Raw genomic sequence first — 18,504 nt, 5'->3', positions numbered from 1 at the left:
CAACACAAGCTCGACAGGAGTATGGTTAAAATTCCCGTCCAGAAAACCAGATATAGTTTATTCGTTTTGTAAACAAAAACCGCCTTTACTTGCAGAATTGTATTTCGTTTCTTCCAGACGAGTTTCGCCTTTTGCATGAAGGCATCTTCAGTGGAATCTAGAAAGGCGAAGTTTGGTTTTAATGCGTGACATTTGTAGATTATAAAGCAGTCCACGTCTCGTTTTTTATGCAGATAAGTGATTACTTAGAGATCTTCGTGTTTTTGGTTGGAATCTAAGTTTCCTCTCATCTGACCACATGCTGGAGGTCACACTATAACTTCACTTACGAAACATGTGCACGTTTTCATGTTAGGAACTTATTTCTTAACAATTTTCATATTGTTTGGCCTTATTGCTATGAAGAACTATTAGCCATCTGTCACTGGTTGAAGATGTATTACTGAACACTGTGATTTAAAGTTGTAACCACTGTGTAATCATTTTGTCTCATCCTGTTTTGTTCGTTACGTACATGTTGCGAACCTAACGAAGTGTATGCTGAAAACTAACATATATTACTTTGTGCTCTGTTTATCTCTCTGTGTGTGTGTGTGAGTGTGTGTGAGAGAGAGAGAGAGAGAGAGAGAGAGAGAGAGAGAGAATGTTTTGTGGAGGGGTTCGTGGACAAGTGAATGGAAAGTTGTTCGGTAGTATTATTATTATGACAATAATCGTATGTTGGAGTGTTACTTTATTATTTTATCTATTAGTGTAAACAAAGGCTTATTGATGGTCATGTGTACTGGATCATTCAGAAATGTTTCCTTTTCGGCTTTGGTTTCTTGTATGTGGTAATTTTTTTGCAGGTTAGGAGATATTTTTATTGTTGATTCTAAAAACAAAACTGCATCATTCTAGGTTCCACTGAAGATGCTTTCAACTGAAAGACGTAGCGCGTCTGGAAGAAATAACATACACTGCAGCAAGAAAAGGCGGTTTTTATTTCCTAAACGAATATTTATGTACTAGCTGCGGGTGTTGGCCACTCTAACAAAACAGATTACCTTGATTAGGGTGCTGCCGATTCTTTCTTTCGGCCTACTCCACTTGAATTACAACCTCGGCTGTAACGGGCTGCACAACTGTAGTTCAGCTCCGTCCCACTTAAACCGGAAAGGTATCAAGGATAATCCTACTTGCGACTATAGAAGAATGCAGGAAAAAATTTACGTAACTTTTTTCCAGTTTCTTCAAAACCTAGATAAATCGGTTACCGAGAACCCTTTTGAAAACAGAAGTCGCCCTTCCAACAACTGCTCCCGTTTTATTGTATCGTGATGATAGACGAATATACAGAGTCATTTCTTTATTTATACATTTCAATCTCCAGTTCATCGCTACTATTTTATTTCAGATCCATAGTCGGTGACACGTCAAAATAGTATTGCCTCTATGTAGATAATCTATAATAATTTCAATTAAGTGATGAAAGTCTTAGTATCATGAATTCGTTGTATATACGTTTTTATATTCGTATCAAGTCGTTGGCAGTACGGTTCAGTAAACCCAAGTCATGTAACAACGATAGTGATAGCAATAATAAAACAACAATGACCTAGATATCAATGTGATATTCAATTCAAACGTATCCTCACTTACATCAAATGGAGTTTGTTCTAATAACTCACAGAATCGGTTCAGTTTTTCATGCTGAAACGTAAAATAAAATGATACCAAATGCAGTAGGAACAAACTAGATCCGTTACTACTGCTACAATGGCAGGCTACCAACATTTAAGTCAGTTTGAACGTGGTGTTACAGACGGCGCCCAAGCGATGGGACACAGTATCTCTGAGGTAGTGACGTGCGACCATTTCACGAGTGCACCGTGAATATCAGGAATCCGGTAAAACACCAAATCTCCGACATTTCTGCGGCCGGAAAAATATCCTGCAAGAACGGGCCAATAACGACTGAAGAGAATCTTTCAACGTGATAAAAGTGCAACCCTTCCCCAAATTTCTGCAGATTTCAACGCCGGGCCATCAAAAAGTGTCAGTGTGATAACCATTCAACGAGACCCACTCGTGTACCATCGACTGCAGGACACAAAGCTTTGCATCTCGCCTGGGCTTGTCAAGACCGACATTTGGTTGTTGATGACTGGAAACATGTTACCTAGTCGGACGAGTCAAGCGGATGGATGTGTACTGGTTTGAAGACGGGCCCTGATACGTCTAGATACTATACAGGTACGTAAGCAGCCTTTCAGATCACCTGCATCTATTCATGTCCATTGTGCATTCCGACGGACTTGGGCAATTCCGGCAGGACAATTCGACGCTCCACACGTCCAGAATTGCTACAGAGTGGCTCTAGGAACACTCTTCTGAGCTTACACTTCCGCTGCCCACCAGACTCCCAAAACTTGAGCATTATCGAGAATATCTGGAATGATTTGCAACGTGCTGTTTAAATGAGATCTCCACTTCCTCGTATTCTTGCTGAATCCAGCAGGATTCAGGGTGTCAATTCTCTTCAGCACTACCTCAGACATTACTCGAGTCCATACCACGTCGTGCTGCGACACTTCTGCGTCTGGGGGGTTACACTATACTGGGCAGGTGTAAAAGTTTCTACGGCTCTTCAGTGTATGTTGATGTTGTACCGCACTACCTGAAAGTCAACTAGTGGTCTGAAAACCCATTTGCTTACTGTGCGGTATGTCAGACAATCCCAAGAAAGTAAAGAAGAAAGGATATTTGAAGCGTCATACGACAGGCGTGTGTTCTGTAACTTTCATATCTGCAGCGGTAATAAAGTACGACAGCACAAAAACTTATTGATATAAAGAGCCAGTAGTATCGTGCAGAAATATAACATGTAATTACAGACAATAGGACAAATCTGTACTTTGCTGCCGGCCGTGGTGGCCGAGCGGTTCTAGGCGCTTCAGTCCGGAACCGCGCGACTGCTACGGTAGCAGCAGGTTCGAATTCCGCCTTGGGCATGGATGTGTGTGATGTCCTTACGTCAGTTGGGTTTCAGTAGTTCTAATTTCTAGGGGACTGATGACCTCAGATGTTAAGTCCTATAGTGCTCAGAGCCATTAGAACCATTTTTTTTTTTTTTTTGTACTTTGCAGCTGCACTGACGTCTGTACGTTTTCCATAGGGAACCTAAACGTGCACCACTACTGAAGGTGAGGTAGCGGATAATGAATTGTGTTAGGGAATATGTTTTCAATGTTGCCAAGACGACTGCTTTTATTCATCTTCAAATTAAAATTACTAATGTGTTATTTTGGTGGGAAAGTGCCTCAACTAAATTGCATCTGTGGAAGATACCCTCGTCCTATTAACAGACGATGTTCATCTGAAATACAATCAAGGTGAGAGGCCCCCTTCATGAGCTCGCAGTGCGTATAGTTCAGATATGACCTTTTGTGATAGCGACATTCGTGTGACACTGACAGAATAAGCCTTACTTACTGGTTGGCCTAGACAGTGGTTGGCCAGTTGGTGTAAAATTCTTCGGTATTATTGAGTTCTATGATTTTAATGAGGCGTCTCAACTGAGAATATAATTGAGGGCATGTATAGGACGTCCAACTACAGGACCAAAGCATCACAAACTGAAGAGCTGTATCTCGTTATATTTTAACCGTTTTAGATTTTCTGAGACGTTAATGAAGAATCAGAGGTCATCTATGCAACTGTTGGCGTCCGGTGCGAAACCCCGCTGCCGGGAACCAACTATTCAAAAAGTGTAGTTGATCTAGCTTCCTGTTTATCCTTCCTAGCAACAATCACTGCGTTTACAGTTGCAAGATTACTTATGGAGCAAATAGTCGGAAAATCAAGAATGCCAAGATTTGCGCTGCCGAGATTTCAGCCATTGTTAAGACAACGCATTGGCTGACGCCCGAGTGTAATCTGTGATTATTTCTTCCATGAGCTCGTAGTGTGCATAATTCAAATAGGATCTTCTGTGATTTCAATATTCGTGCGACATAGACGGAATAAACCTACATTTTATGGAGATGTCACTTACTGATTCGCCTTGATAGTGGCTGGCTAGTTATTGCGAAACATTTAAACAGAATTTGTAAGTTCACGAAAACTAATAGAAAATTCAGGAATCACATAGGCATACAATATTCCACGAGTAAAATACTGTGGTGTTATTGAGTTTTACGATTTTAATTCAGGGCATTTATAGGACGTTTGACAATAGCAACCAAGCATCATAAACTGAGGAACTGTATCGCGTGACATCTTGAACTGGTCCATATGTTGTCACAAGCTCGATGAAGTATTGTCAGCTCTGTCACAATGGATTGACATTCTGCTTACAGACGCATTCTATGCATAACTAAAATTTATTACTCGACAAAGCGACAGTAGATCCTACCGCAGCAGGAAATAACTGTCATGTGAGTAGGTACAGCTATAGGGTGGAAAAAAGTCATTCCCATGCCTAATACGGTGCAGAAGCACCATTGGCATTCGAAACAGCTTACATTCGTCAAGAAATGAATGTTTTTCAAGGGAATCACAGCCATAATCCTAAGTAAAAGGAGCACTCATAGGGTAAATTAAGTTTTCTCCGTTGCTCCATAGTCTGTTTTATGGTTTCTGCACCATGTTTCACCATTACAGGAATTTGCGTCACTCGCAAGTGATTTTGTAATTTCAGCTCGTTGTTTTGTAGCTGGCAGGATTCAGTTTTGCAGTGACTTTTTTTTTCCTTTTAATGTTCGTCCCAATCCTTTTCAGTGACCGTTCGTCACGATGATTCAACAAAGACCTTCATTCACTGTATGACTTAGCCGATGATGTTTTTCCGCTCTCTCTCTGTATGCGATATAAATCGTCGATACACTGTCTCTTGAAACACCAAACACTTCTGCTTCTTTGATAATGGAAACGCCCATCATACGAGAATGAACCACTTACCGACGTTCGAATTCATCTACAGGGAAAAAGAGTCCGACCATGACTGACGTTTGCAACGCACAAAGGACATTGCACAGATATCGTTCGTGATCAAATGCAGAAGCGCAGTCTGCAGATTTGGCTATAATCTGATTTATGTTCAGGCATGCACTTTGCTAGATCCTTGGCTGTCGTCTCCACTACGGCCGCCGTCTACGACTTTACATGGCTTCACCATCTCTCTCCGAAGGGAATAGGTATGCCATGTACCTCTGGTGCCTGATATTTCGGCACACCCGCCACACAGCAGTGCCCTGTAGGTTGCCGTAGCGCCAGACGCCATACGCCTGCTTTCCGACACTATTCGACGTTGTTGCGTCATCCGCTGCAGTATCGAGGGCGCCTGAGACACAGCCGACGCTATTTTGTCCGCGAAACCACGTGACGCCCACCGTTTCCTCGTATACCTACGCCGTTCGGCCTATACACGACTGCCGCAACAGCTCTCCGGCAGTGTGTGTCGATGGTTCGCCGCCGTGTAAACAGTGGGTCACCGAAACAGCACTACCGGACGAAGACAACGCCAGTGCTCCATCGATCGTGACCACAGCTGATTCCGACCTCTCACAGTAACCGTTGGAGACAGACTGTGTGTTTTCTCTTGCACCTTCGTAAGACTATAATCACTGAATGACACTTTTCTTATCACATCAGAGTAATATCTTGATTTCTTTTGTAGAGATTCAAATTTACATTGTTAATGTCTTCTTGTTGCTCCGTTCGAGAATACTGTTGTTCAAGGCTACCTGGGAACCGTCTACTCTTCGCGTGCACCATACCACAAGCGGCACATAACATTTCTCACGGAGTTTCCATTTTTATTTTTTTTTGTCGTTGCCCTCCAGCTCGCGTTGTGCAAGTGTGGGAAGTGGTCGCGGAAAGTGCTTCAAAGGCAGGCGTGACCGGTTCCTGTTAGCGCCGTCAGACGTGTTACTGTTGAGAAGGAGAAATGATTGGCTTCGTTCAAGGAAAAGATAACAGCAACTGAGTAAGTCATGACAGGCAAATTACGGCAGGACGGACACAATGCTGCGTACTGGAACTGAACAGTACAAAGCAAAACCAAGTTAGCAATAATTTCACAGATTTGATCACATCAAGTGGACCTTAACGACAGAAAACAAGATCTGAAAATAAATGGCCTGGTAAGGCATTCCGTTTTATAAGGCGCGAGAGTAAATGATTCAGCATGTCGGAACAAGACGACATAGTTTAAGAAGTCCAACCACATTATATTTGAAGCAAAATAAAACATCACATTTATATTGACCGTTGATATAATGAACGAAACGATTATTATACACATTTCACAGCGAAGGGACGTCGTTGTAGAGACAGCGTGGCGAATATTATATAGGTTATCCCAGGTGGAATGGTCAGAATGCAATGATAGGACAGGAACGACCATTCGAACCACAAAAGCCCAGTAAATATCGGCTATAAAAATGCTCACTTTAAGACCCATGAACAATTGTTCAGTAGAAGAGGTGTGTTCACAGTAGGGAAGATGAACAGGTCTTGTCAAAATTAAAAAAAGAAAAGATTCAGACGATGCTGTCAAAACAAGAATGTACCGGGTGATCAAAACGTCAGTATAAATTTGAAAACTGAATAAATCACGGAATAATGTAGATAGAGAGATACAAATTGACACACATGCTTGGAATGACATGGGGTTTTATTAGAACCAAAAAAATACAAAAGTTCAAAAAATGTCCGACAGATGAAGCTTCATCTGATCAGAATAGCAATAATTAGCATAACAAAGTAAGACAAAGCAAAGATGGTGTCCTTTACAGGAAACGCTCAATATGCCCACCATCATTCCTCAGCAATAGCTGCAGTCGAGGAATAATGTTGTGAACAGCACTGTAAAGCATGGCCGGAGTTATGGTGAGGCACTGGCGTCGGCTGTTGTCTTTCAGCATCCCTAGAGATGTCGGTCGATCACGATACACTTGCGACTTCAGGTAACCCCAAAGCCAATAATCGCACGGACTGAGGTCTGGGGGCCTGGGAGGCCAAGCATGACGAAAGTGGCGGCTGAGCACACGATCATCACCAAACGACGCGCGCAAGAAATCTTTCACGCGTCTAGCAATACTTCGTTTTTTTTTTGTTTTGTTTCTGTTTTTGGTTCTAATAAAACCCCATGTCATACCAAGCATGTGTGTCAATTATTACCTCTCTATCTACACTCCTGGAAATGGAAAAAAGAACACATTGACACCGGTGTGTCAGACCCACCATACTTGCTCCGGACACTGCGAGAGGGCTGTACAAGCAATGATCACACGCACGGCACAGCGGACACACCAGGAACCGCGGTGTTGGCCGTCGAATGGCGCTAGCTGCGCAGCATTTGCGCACCGCCGCCGTCAGTGTCAGCCAGTTTGCCGTGGCATACGGAGCTCCATCGCAGTCTTTAACACTGGTAGCATGCCGCGACAGCGTGGACGTGAACCGTATGTGCAGTTGACGGACTTTGAGCGAGGGCGTATAGTGGGCATGCGGGAGGCCGGGTGGACGTACCACCGAATTGCTCAACACGTGGGGCGTGAGGTCTCCACAGTACATCGATGTTGTCGCCAGTGGTCGGCGGAAGTTGCACGTGCCCGTCGACCTGGGACCGGACCGCAGCGACGCACGGATGCACGCCAAGACCGTAGGATCCTACGCAGTGCCGTAGGGGACCGCACCGCCACTTCCCAGCAAATTAGGGACACTGTTGCTCCTGGGGTATCGGCGAGGACCATTCGCAACCGTCTCCATGAAGCTGGGCTACGGTCCCGCACACCGTTAGGCCGTCTTCAGGTCACGCCCCAACATCGTGCAGCCCGCCTCCAGTGGTGTCGCGACAGGCGTGAATGGAGGGACGAATGGAGACGTGTCGTCTTCAGCGATGAGAGTCGCTTCTGCCTTGGTGCCAATGATGGTCGTATGCGTGTTTGGCGCTGTGCAGGTGAGCGCCACAATCAGGACTGCATACGACTGAGGCACACAGGGCCAACACCCGGCATCAAGGTGTGGGGAGCGATCTCCTACACTGGCCGTACACCACTGGTGATCGTCGAGGGGACACTGAATAGTGCACGGTACATCCAAACCGTCATCGAACCCATCGTTCTACCATTCCTAGACCGGCAAGGGAACTTGCTGTTCCAACAGGACAATGCACGTCCGCATGTATCCCGTGCCACCCAACGTGCTCTAGAAGGTGTAAGTCAACTACCCTGGCCAGCAAGATCTCCGGATCTGTCCCCCATTGAGCATGTTTGGGACTGGATGAAGCGTCGTCTCACGCGGTCTGCACGTCCAGCACGAACGCTGGTCCAACTGAGGCGCCAGGTGGAAATGGCATGGCAAGCCGTTCCACAGGACTACATCCAGCATCTCTACGATCGTCTCCATGGGTGAATAGCAGCCTGCATTGCTGCGAAAGGTGGATATACACTGTACTAGTGCCGACATTGTGCATGCTCTGTTGCCTGTGTCTATGTGCCTGTGGTTCTGTCAGTGTGATCATGTGATGTATCTGACCCCAGGAATGTGTCAATAAAGTTTCGCCTTCCTGGGACAATGAATTCACGGTGTTCTTATTTCAATTTCCAGGAGTGTACATTATTCCGTGGTTTATTAAATTTTCAAATTTATACTGACTTTGTTATCACCCGGTATATAATAACAGACTTTCACTGCGTGAAGGCTACCGCTCCCTTCCTTATACTAGCATTATCTCACAACGCTGTTTTCCTGTTGCATATGAAATCTGTATGAATGTGGTAGCAGCCACACATGGCTCCCCGATTCTACTAAAGACAATAGTAGTTATAATAATTAACTAACTACCTAACTAACTAACTAAACTCCGCCCGAACAGGCCTGCGAAGGTCCAACGGTACTGACCGGCCGCCGTATCATCCTCGGCCCGCAGCCTTCACCGGATGCGGATGTTGAGGGGCATATGGTCAGCACGCCGCTCTCCCGGCCGTATGTCAGTTAACGAGACCGGAGCCGCTACTTCTTAACCAAGTACCTCCTTAGTTTCAGTCACAAGCGCTGAGTGCACCCCGCGTGCCACCAGCCAAGTGCTAGCCCAGCCCGACAGCGCTTAACGTCGGTGATCTGACGGGAACCGGTGTTACCATCGTGGCAAGGCCGTTGGCAATAGTATTAATAATAATAAAAGAGAAAGGTCACACGCTGCTTTATTCAAGAGAAAGAGCTTCACAAACTGAACAAGTCGGTAACGCGTTGATCCAGCTCTGGTTCTTAAGCAAGCAGTTATTCGGCTTGGCATTGATTAAAGAGTTGCTGGATGTCGTCCTAAGGGGTACCGTGCCAAACTCTCTCCAATTGGCACGTTAGATCCTCAAAATCTCCAACTGGTTGGATGGTGCTGCCGATAATGCTCCAAACGTTGTCAACTGGGGAGGGATCGGGAGACATTCCTACCGAATGTAGGGTTTGACAAGCACGCAGAAAAGCAGTAAGACTCTGCCCTTGTGCCCGCGGGCAGTATCTAGCTGAAATGTAACCCTAGGATGACTTGCCGTGAAGGGCTACAAAATTTGGCGTACAATATCGTCCAGTACTTATAAGAATGCAACGGATGAAATCCAAAGGGGCCTTACTACGAAAAGAAAGGGAACGCCGGAGAAACACTACTGGTTGTCAGGCCTTATAGGCAGGATGTGATGGGAGTCAGTCAGGTTGGTATTCCACCGCTGTCCGAGGTGGCTCCAGACACGTCTTTGCTGGCCGTTGGGGTTCAGTTTGAAAGAGAACTCAACACTGGAGACAATTCTACTCCAGTCCACGAGGTTCCAGGCCGAAGACGTGGAACATGGCAAAGTCGCTGACATTACATAATGTGAATCGAAGCTAGCAGTTACAGCTCCCCTCATCTATGCTAGGTGATCCTGAACTCCACCAATATAATAAGCATAGGAAATAAAGAAGCGAGGAACCTAAGATTATTATAAACATGTTCTCAGAAACTGAGAAATGGTACTCTTATGTCTATACCCATACAAGTTAAAACACTTTGTGCATCTGGTTTACATCATCTCAGTGCCTAAGGAATAAGATAACTTCTTTATTATCGAACGCTCGATGCACTCTGACATCCATCGCAAAAGTTAGTTAGTTAATTATGTAGGTAGTTAAATGTTCCACAGATCATTTGAAACAATCTTCCTTCGAAATGATGTCGAACGGGTTAGTTTCCTGGATATGTACAAATGTTTAGAGTCAACATTACTGAAATCATTTTTTAAGTCCTGCTCTAACTACTACATTTAATATCTATTTCATTTTACACGTTACTAATTTTTAAACAGAAATTCGTCGATGGAATAGGAAATGTCCAATATAAATGATTTTATGTTAAATTTGAATTTTGGTTTACTATGGGCCAGACATTTTATACTATTGGACAAATTATGAAAGATGTTTGGTTCTGCATATTGAACTCTTTTCTAAGCCAGCGACAGCTTTAATAATGCGTATCAAACATCATTTCTCCCTCCAGTGTTGTAGGTATGGACCTCACTGTTGTTCTCAAATTGTGAAGGATTATTTATGACGAATTCCATATGCGAATATTGTGACGACGCAATTAAAATACCTAGCTCCTTGGCTTCTTCCAGTTCACGTTTTCATTAACATGTAAACCCGAAAGCTTGAAGAATTTTAACCTGTTTTATTTGGAATGACTATTTGTTGAACAGAACGGAATGTAGTAGGTTTTTTCTTTGACAATTTAGAGTGGGTCGATTTTCTGAGAACCACTTAATACTTCTTAGGACCTGAAGTGTCAGTCTCTAAAATGACGTAAGGCTGTCAATCGAAAGTGGTTATCCTGTATTACAGCGTAAATATACAGATATCTGCCTACACTCCTTCATTTTTGTTTCAGTACTAACGATAAGATACTGGCGAAATTCCACATTTATATAATTTATCATACTAGCTCTGCATACATACCTTCATTGAACTAATACTAAACCAATTAGAGAGATATGATTCATTTCCTCTCCAAAGGTTTGCGCCTACGTTGTGATACATGTAGATTTCAGAGCGGTAAACTTCAAAAGATGTAGTCCAGCTCTTAGTGAAACCTAGCGCGAGCCGTAAGAGGGTGCTGCCAGTACCTACTACAGGTTTACCGATTTATGTTCCCTGTGGATTTTCCTAAATCACTCAGGCGACTTGCTCCTGGTTCCTTCAACAAAATTTCTACCGATTCTTTAGAAAACACATGCATTCTTCCATAGCTTATAATTATCAAACTAACCTTGTGATACTGAATAATGATAATAATATCGCAATATTTCATAAAAATTGTGTGTGTTTTTTCCCATATCTCCTCATAAACTAGTTGACCGATTTCAACCTGCTTCACGTATACTATTGGCGACATAACCGTCGACAGAGATTCAGCAACTTTATAGATATTTAACATACAAGGTATTCTTATTTATTGTGTCACATTTACGCATTTTTAATTAGATTACATGTTTTGATCTTTTTGGGTCATCTTCAGATCTAATTCTTGTCTACATAGAACCACGCATCAGAGTACTCTGATACGTGGTTCAGAGTAGGTAGACAAGACGGGTCGCTGACGAAATTACTTGGATCTAAAGATGAACCAGAGTGATCTAAAGATGTAATCTAATTAAAAATGTGCAACTGGGACGGAACAATAAATTGGTGCACATATACCTTACTATCTAAGACAGTCACTGTCCGTATAAGAACATCTACCTATAATAGATTATGAGATATGACACCATGAACAATGAGATTCATAAAATACTGCTGTATCATGTATGACATTTAAATTTATTACTTCTGTGCTCCTGACTCTATTCACAATAAATTTGGCAGACATTACTTATATACGCTGTTAAGAGCACGTAAAAAATTATATTACAGTACCATACATAGATCAGGAGATATGCCGTCATAAAAGCTGAGATGCCCGAGAAAATAAAGCATTGTGCACGATGTTTAAGGGCCAACGGCCTTGCTGCAGTGGTAACACCGGTTCCCGTCAGATCACCGAAGTTAAGCCCTGCCGGGTTGGGCTAGCACTTGGATGGATGGCCATCCGGTCTGCCGAGCGCTGTTGGCAAGCGGGGTTCACTCAGCCCTTGTGAGGAAAACTGAGGAGCTACTTGATTGAGAATTAGCGACTGCGGGCTCGGAAACTGACGTTCGGCCGGGAGAGCGGTGTGCTGGCCACACGCCCCCTCCACATCCGCATCCGATGACGATGCCTATGAGCTTAGGATGACACGGCAGCCTGTCTCTACCCTTCGGCCTTCATGGCCTGTTCAGGGTGGAGTTTAGTTTTTAGTTTCAGCATGATATTTAAATTTATTACTTCTTTGCTACAAGTTCTATTTGCAACACGTTTTGCAGACGGTATCCATAAATGCCCCTGAGTGTACCTGTAGAAATACATCATTGTACGACATATAGTTGAAAGGATATGGCGCGAGATGCGTGAAAAACTGCTACTAACTCACTCCTACAGTCGAGTCAACTTAAGGAAATCCCCGGCAACAGGCAGCGCTTTTGCCATCTTTAAACTGCGAAGCGAGAACAGCTGTAGGCGAAAACCATCCCCATTTACAGAGCTATGAAGAGATGCTGCCATAGAGAGTATAAAATCGCGCTATAGATACACGACACAGCAGCTTTCAGCATGCAGGAACATTCCGGGATATTACACTACGAGCTCAATTTATTTTTTGTTTTCGTTTCCAACAGAAAATTAGCAAAACTAATACCCATATAGTACTAGGTTTGTCAGCTAGTGTATAATACTTACTGAAAGGACAAAAAGAGAAATAGATCATGCGCAATATGCTGTGTCTAAGTAATAAAAACGTGATAGATATTTTTAAAAAATCTAAACAAGAACAATATGGTGCAAAATAAATATAGTGGGTCTGATGCACACTCTTTCATCCGATCACTGATCATCTCTAAACGAACGAAACTCAAACGAAATCGAATACTACCCTAGTATCTGAGTATCAAAAAAAGTGTAGAGGAAACGACATTATGGCTATGGTAATAACTGGAAGCTTCCTTGACTAGGAACCAACATCTGGTGGCAAATGGGCGGATTAACTTCGTGCTGGTAACAGTGAACTGACGTTAAACTGTGGCTATCATCGTGGAGGTAATTGCCCTCCAATTGCCCCCCCCCCTCCTAAGGGGTAAAATGAAATGTTCTTAGCGGTTAAAACAAAAGTTTTCCATTCTGATTCGCTCATGAAAGTAAATTATTTTTAAAACGTCATTTCTATCACTAATTCGTAAGACTGTAATGTTGTTTATACCGGTTGTTTCCCCTTTGGGTTGTCAGCCACATTTTCTCTGGTGATCCAGCAGATATGTGCAATTTCTTTTCCTCACCCCAGACAAACATTGCTCATGACGTCTCTCATTCGACGTCAAGTTTCGACGGAAATCGTCGTTTTGTATCCTGTTGCAAACAAAATGATTTTACGTGCCCATTGGACAGAGGGGCCACAAATTAGTCTAGTGCATCATTCGTTTTATAGATGTATATTGACAGGGACAGTAAAACACTAAGAATAGCCTGGTGCTCCAGCAGCGGCTGAGCAGCGCTTCTGCATGGCTATAGCAGTCAGCGCTGGCAACGGCGGTGCTGTCGTTGCTAGAGTGTTGGTTATTCTTCGTATTTTACTGTTTCTACTAATACATGTCGATAAAACGAATGTCGGACTAGGCTAAGTTACTACCGCTCTGTCGAATCCGATTTGACATTCACTTTGTTTACAACCGGAAACGAAACGTACACTTCCAGTCGAAGCTGGGCGTCGCGTGAAAGAAGTGATGACAATATTTGTTTGAGCTGACTCCAGCTACACGAAACTGCAAATATCTGGTGAAACACCAGAGGAAGTGCGTCTGAAGACCCGTAGGAGAGACACCCTTTATAAGACAAATAATGAAATTTCTTTTAAATAATAACATTAATGCTTGACACAATGTGGTGGACGTTACAACTTATCAAACGAATATATGAGCATCTTCTCCCTCACACAGTGCTACACGCATGTCTTGTACTTCGTACCGTACATATTTGCTCATTTGAGAGCAAAATTGAGACATGTACATCTCATACGCTTAAATGTCTCACGAAAATCCTTTGTCTGAGGTAGTTTCCATAGTGGAGAAGCAATTGTTTCATTATACACTACGCAACAGATTAGGGAACTAATCGTTAGCACAAGAATATAGTAATAATGGCTACTCCATTGTTGTAGGGCCTATAATTATTATTATCATCATTATTATTATTAGTGGCAGTGATCATATACAAACCACCGACAGCCAGAAGTCTCTCAATTTCTCCCAGTTCAGAAGTAAGGAATTCAGCAACCAAGTGATTTACAAAGTACAGTGCATAATTTTACCTTGGTAGATTTTGAGAGGCGGTACACGGTGCGGAAGAAGGAAGTGTCGCTACAGGTAGGAGTGGAGCAGAAGAAGCATATTTTGAAGCAAGTGTGTAGCCTCAGTGTGGATACTTTTCTTTTCAGAGAACGAGCTGCAGCCATTTCTTATGTTGCACCGAGACTCGCGCGCTTAGGGTAATGTACAAATGTAATTATGTACTAAGACAGTTCATTAGTCCCGGGAAAAGATAATTTCAACGATTTTTGGCTGTTTTCGATATCGGTACTGGTAAAATGTCGGTCCCAGGAATTCAAAGATCGTATCAAAACCTTCAGCCGTTCCCGAGACTAATCTGGACATTAAAAAAGAAGCGAGCAGGGGATTTCAGTTTCTACATGTAGAGAGAGATGATTTAATAAAAATTTTTTACTTACTAACTAAAGCGTTACTACAACTTAGACTTTTGTTCACATGCAGCAATTTTTGTCTGTTATGCTTCTTACAGATGATGAATGCAATATTAGGTGTAACGGCAAAAATATATTTTATGTGATATAATTTAACAATTTTCGGAGATTTCTTCTTTAGTTTCACTGTGACAGCTTACTTCTTGGTAAATTTCATGATTTTAGGTCAGCGGGAAGTATCTTATAGGTTTTGATGAGTAAATTTTGCACTATCAAAATATGTGACGTAAATGGTCGTATCATTTGCTTGGACTGAGTTAAAGACTTAAATTTTTACGCCGCCAGGAAATGATAGACCACAGTATGCGACACAAATTTCAACTTCATGTGCCTTCCAATTACAGAGGAAAGGTGGTCTTAACAGACGAAAAGACGAGAAAAATGAAAAGAAAATCGTGTAATATAATTACAAATTAACGATTTTCGCTTTACTTGAATTATGTAACGTTGTTTTACGCCAAATTTGACGATTATAAATCACCGGGTTGTATCCCATGAGTGTTGATGAGTTAGTTCGCGAGTATCAAAATATATGGCCATATCTCTTGACTATATGACTTAGAAGCTTGAATGTCTTACACCACCAAGGGACCCGAGATCCTAGTATGTGACATAAGTGTCAACTTTACATACCAACTCGTTTCAGAGAAAAAAGGTTCTTAGCAGCCGGACAAATAGACAGGCAGATAACGAAGCAATGTTTGAAGGGTTCTTTTTTTACAGGCTGAACCTCGGAGCCCTACAAGGATTGTTAGAAATAGCCACTTCCCTCGTGGACTTATTAATTCGTGTTTTACAGGACACCTTCAAAAACTAAATATCGTTTATCTTTCGTCATTTAAAATTGAGACAAGTACATCTCATATGCTTAAATGTTTCACGAAAATCCTTTCTCAGAGATAGTTTCCATAGCGGAGGAGTAATTGCTTCTCTATACACTACGCAACATATTACGAAACTAATCGTTAGCACGAGACAATAGTAATAATGGCTACTACATTGTTGAAGGGCCCACAATTATTATTATCACTATTATTAGTATTGTTGACAGTGATCATACACAAACCGTTGACAGCCTGAAGTCTCAATTTCTACCAGTTCAGAAGTCCAGCAACCAAGTATTCAAAGGAAATTCCTTACGTATATACCTGACATTGCCAGAAGAAGAGCGATCTCTATATCAATATTCAAAGGAAATTCCTTACGTATATACCTGACATTGCCAGAAGAAGAGCGATCTCTATATCAATGTAAGAAAAGTTCCGAAACAGAAGTTTTGTTGCCCACATCTCACCTGATAGATATCCTGATTACTAATTTCAGCGAAGTTATACTGCCACCTTGAGACCATCGGATAAGCGAAATGTAAAGCCCCTCCATGACTTCAATGGGCATATGGCAGTATGTCACACGTAGGGGCTTTGCAGCTCACGTATCGCATTATCTGAAGATGATGATAAAACTTTGCTGAAACAGGATGCGTATCAATTGCTATCTGGGTAATAAAACTTCAATTTTTTTTACATTAAAATTATTTTTCATTATGTATCGTATTTAGACGTTAGTGTTGATAATATAGGGGGCAACGGAGTGGTGTGAGCTGGGGTAGTAGCTAATATTTGCTTGAGCTCAGGGGTAAAGGTAATGGTCCTGAAAGGTTGACAACCGCTGGAAGAAAATTAAGAAATATTAAGTGGCCACAAGTGCAGCAATGGTTGTATCCATATCGTGCCCATGACAAGGCTGATTATCGAAGATAATGAAAATTAAATATTATACGTGACCCTAGTCAGTTTACTAGTCGTAACACAGAAAAGTAAATGTTTTAAAAAATGATGGGCCACCTAACATTTAGCCTTTCCTGTAGAAGAGAGCAGCGGAAAGGACGCGAGCGCCGAAAAGCGAGACGGAGGTTGGTACCTGTTGTGCGGCCGCGGCCGGTGCTACCACTCGCGAGTCGCCGGCTGGTCGGTTCCCTGCGCAGATCCGCGGCGCACTGCCACCTGGTGCTCACGGCGATCGAGTACTCCCCTGGTGTGGGTAGCCGCCTGCCGAGGTATATAGCCGCCCGCAACCGTCCAGCCAGCTGATCCGGCCGCAGCCTCCCTCTCTCCCCTCCACAGTCCTCCGTCGTCCCTCCTCCTCCACCCCTCCCACCTTTTTCCACAAAAACGCATGTGATCACACGACAGACAACTCGTTTTCGCACTGACAGTTCCTTGTTTGCCTAGGAGTTTCTCGTACCACATCCTAACATTCCCGATTCGGACTAGTAGAACTAGTAAAACCAGTAAAAATAGAAATCGTACTCCACAGTAATATTCTGTAACACGGGAAACTATCCAAATTCCAATCCCCCGCCCCAATACCCGAGATTCAGTGGTAAAATTGCCCGGTGGATAGCCTGAACGCAGATCAAGCATGAAAATAGGAAGACGGTGTACTGAACTGTGGAAAAAGAGGCGATAGCAATGGAGATACTATCGAAGACAATGCTGCCAAGGCAGAGTTAAAAACACAGCCTTCCGAAATGCCTTCACAAAAGACGAAATAAATATTCCAGAATTAGAATCGAGAACAATTGCCAACATGAGTAACGTAAAAGTAAATATCCTCGGAGTAGTGAAGCAACTTAAATCACTTAATAAAAGCAAGTCTTCTGGTCCAGACCGTATAGCAATTAGGTTCCTATCGCGGTATTCTGAAGCACTAGCTCCGTACTTAACAATCATACACAACCATTCGCTCGACGAAAGATCCATACCCAAAGACTGGAAAGTTGCACAGGTCACACCAATATTCAAGAAGAGTAGTAGGAGTAATCCACTAAATTACAGGCCCACATCGTTAACGTCGATATGCAGCAGGATTTTAGAACATATATTGTGTTCGAACGCAATGAATTACCTCGAAGAAAACGGTCTATTGCCACACAATCAACATGCGTTTAGAAAACATCGTTCCAGTGAAACACAACTAGCCCTTTATTCACATGACGTGCTGAGTCCTATTGACAAGGGATTTCAGATCGATTCCGTACTTCTGGATTTCCAGAAGGCTTTTGACACTGTACCACACAAGCGGCTCGTAGTGGAATTGCGTGCTTATCGAATATCGTCTCAGTTATGTGACTGGATTTGTGATTTCCTATCAGAGAGGTCACAGTTCGTAGTAATTGACGGAAAGTCATCGAGTAAAACAGAAGTGATTTCAGGCGTTCCCCAAGGTAGTTTTACAGGCCCTTTGCTGTTCCTTATCTATATAAACGATTTGGGAGACAATATGAGCAGCTGTCTTCGGTTGTTTGCAGATGACGCTCTCGTTTATCGGCTAATAAAGTCATCAGAAGATCAAAACAAACTGCAGAACGATTTATAAGCAATATCGAAATGGTGCGTAAAGTGGCAGTTGACCTTAAATAACGAAAGTGTGGGGTCATCCACACGAGTACTAAAAAGAACGTGTTAAACTTCGGTTGCACGATAAATCAGTCCTAAAAGCCGTAAATTCAACTAAATACCTATGAATTACAATTACGAACGATTTAAATTGGAAGGAACACACAGAAGATGTTGTGGCGAAGGCTAACCAAAGACTGCGTTTCATTGGC

General features: G+C 42.7%; 1 protein-coding gene across 2 annotated transcripts in view; it reads right to left on the bottom strand.

Moving 5' to 3' along the window:
- Nucleotides 1-16,933, bottom strand: part of LOC126100408 (scavenger receptor class B member 1-like) — a 276,724-nt gene extending 259,791 nt beyond the window's left edge. For both annotated transcript variants that reach the window (XM_049911001.1, XM_049911002.1), the window contains exon 1: nucleotides 16,815-16,933. The gene's annotated coding sequence lies outside the window, so the exon portion shown is untranslated. The remainder of the gene's footprint in view (nucleotides 1-16,814) is intronic.
- Between the last annotated feature and the right edge of the window lie 1,571 nt (nucleotides 16,934-18,504).

This window comes from Schistocerca cancellata, chromosome 9 (assembly GCF_023864275.1).
Source record: "Schistocerca cancellata isolate TAMUIC-IGC-003103 chromosome 9, iqSchCanc2.1, whole genome shotgun sequence".
NCBI lineage: Eukaryota > Metazoa > Arthropoda > Insecta > Orthoptera > Acrididae > Schistocerca > Schistocerca cancellata.
This window is presented reverse-complemented; position numbering and strand designations above follow the sequence as displayed.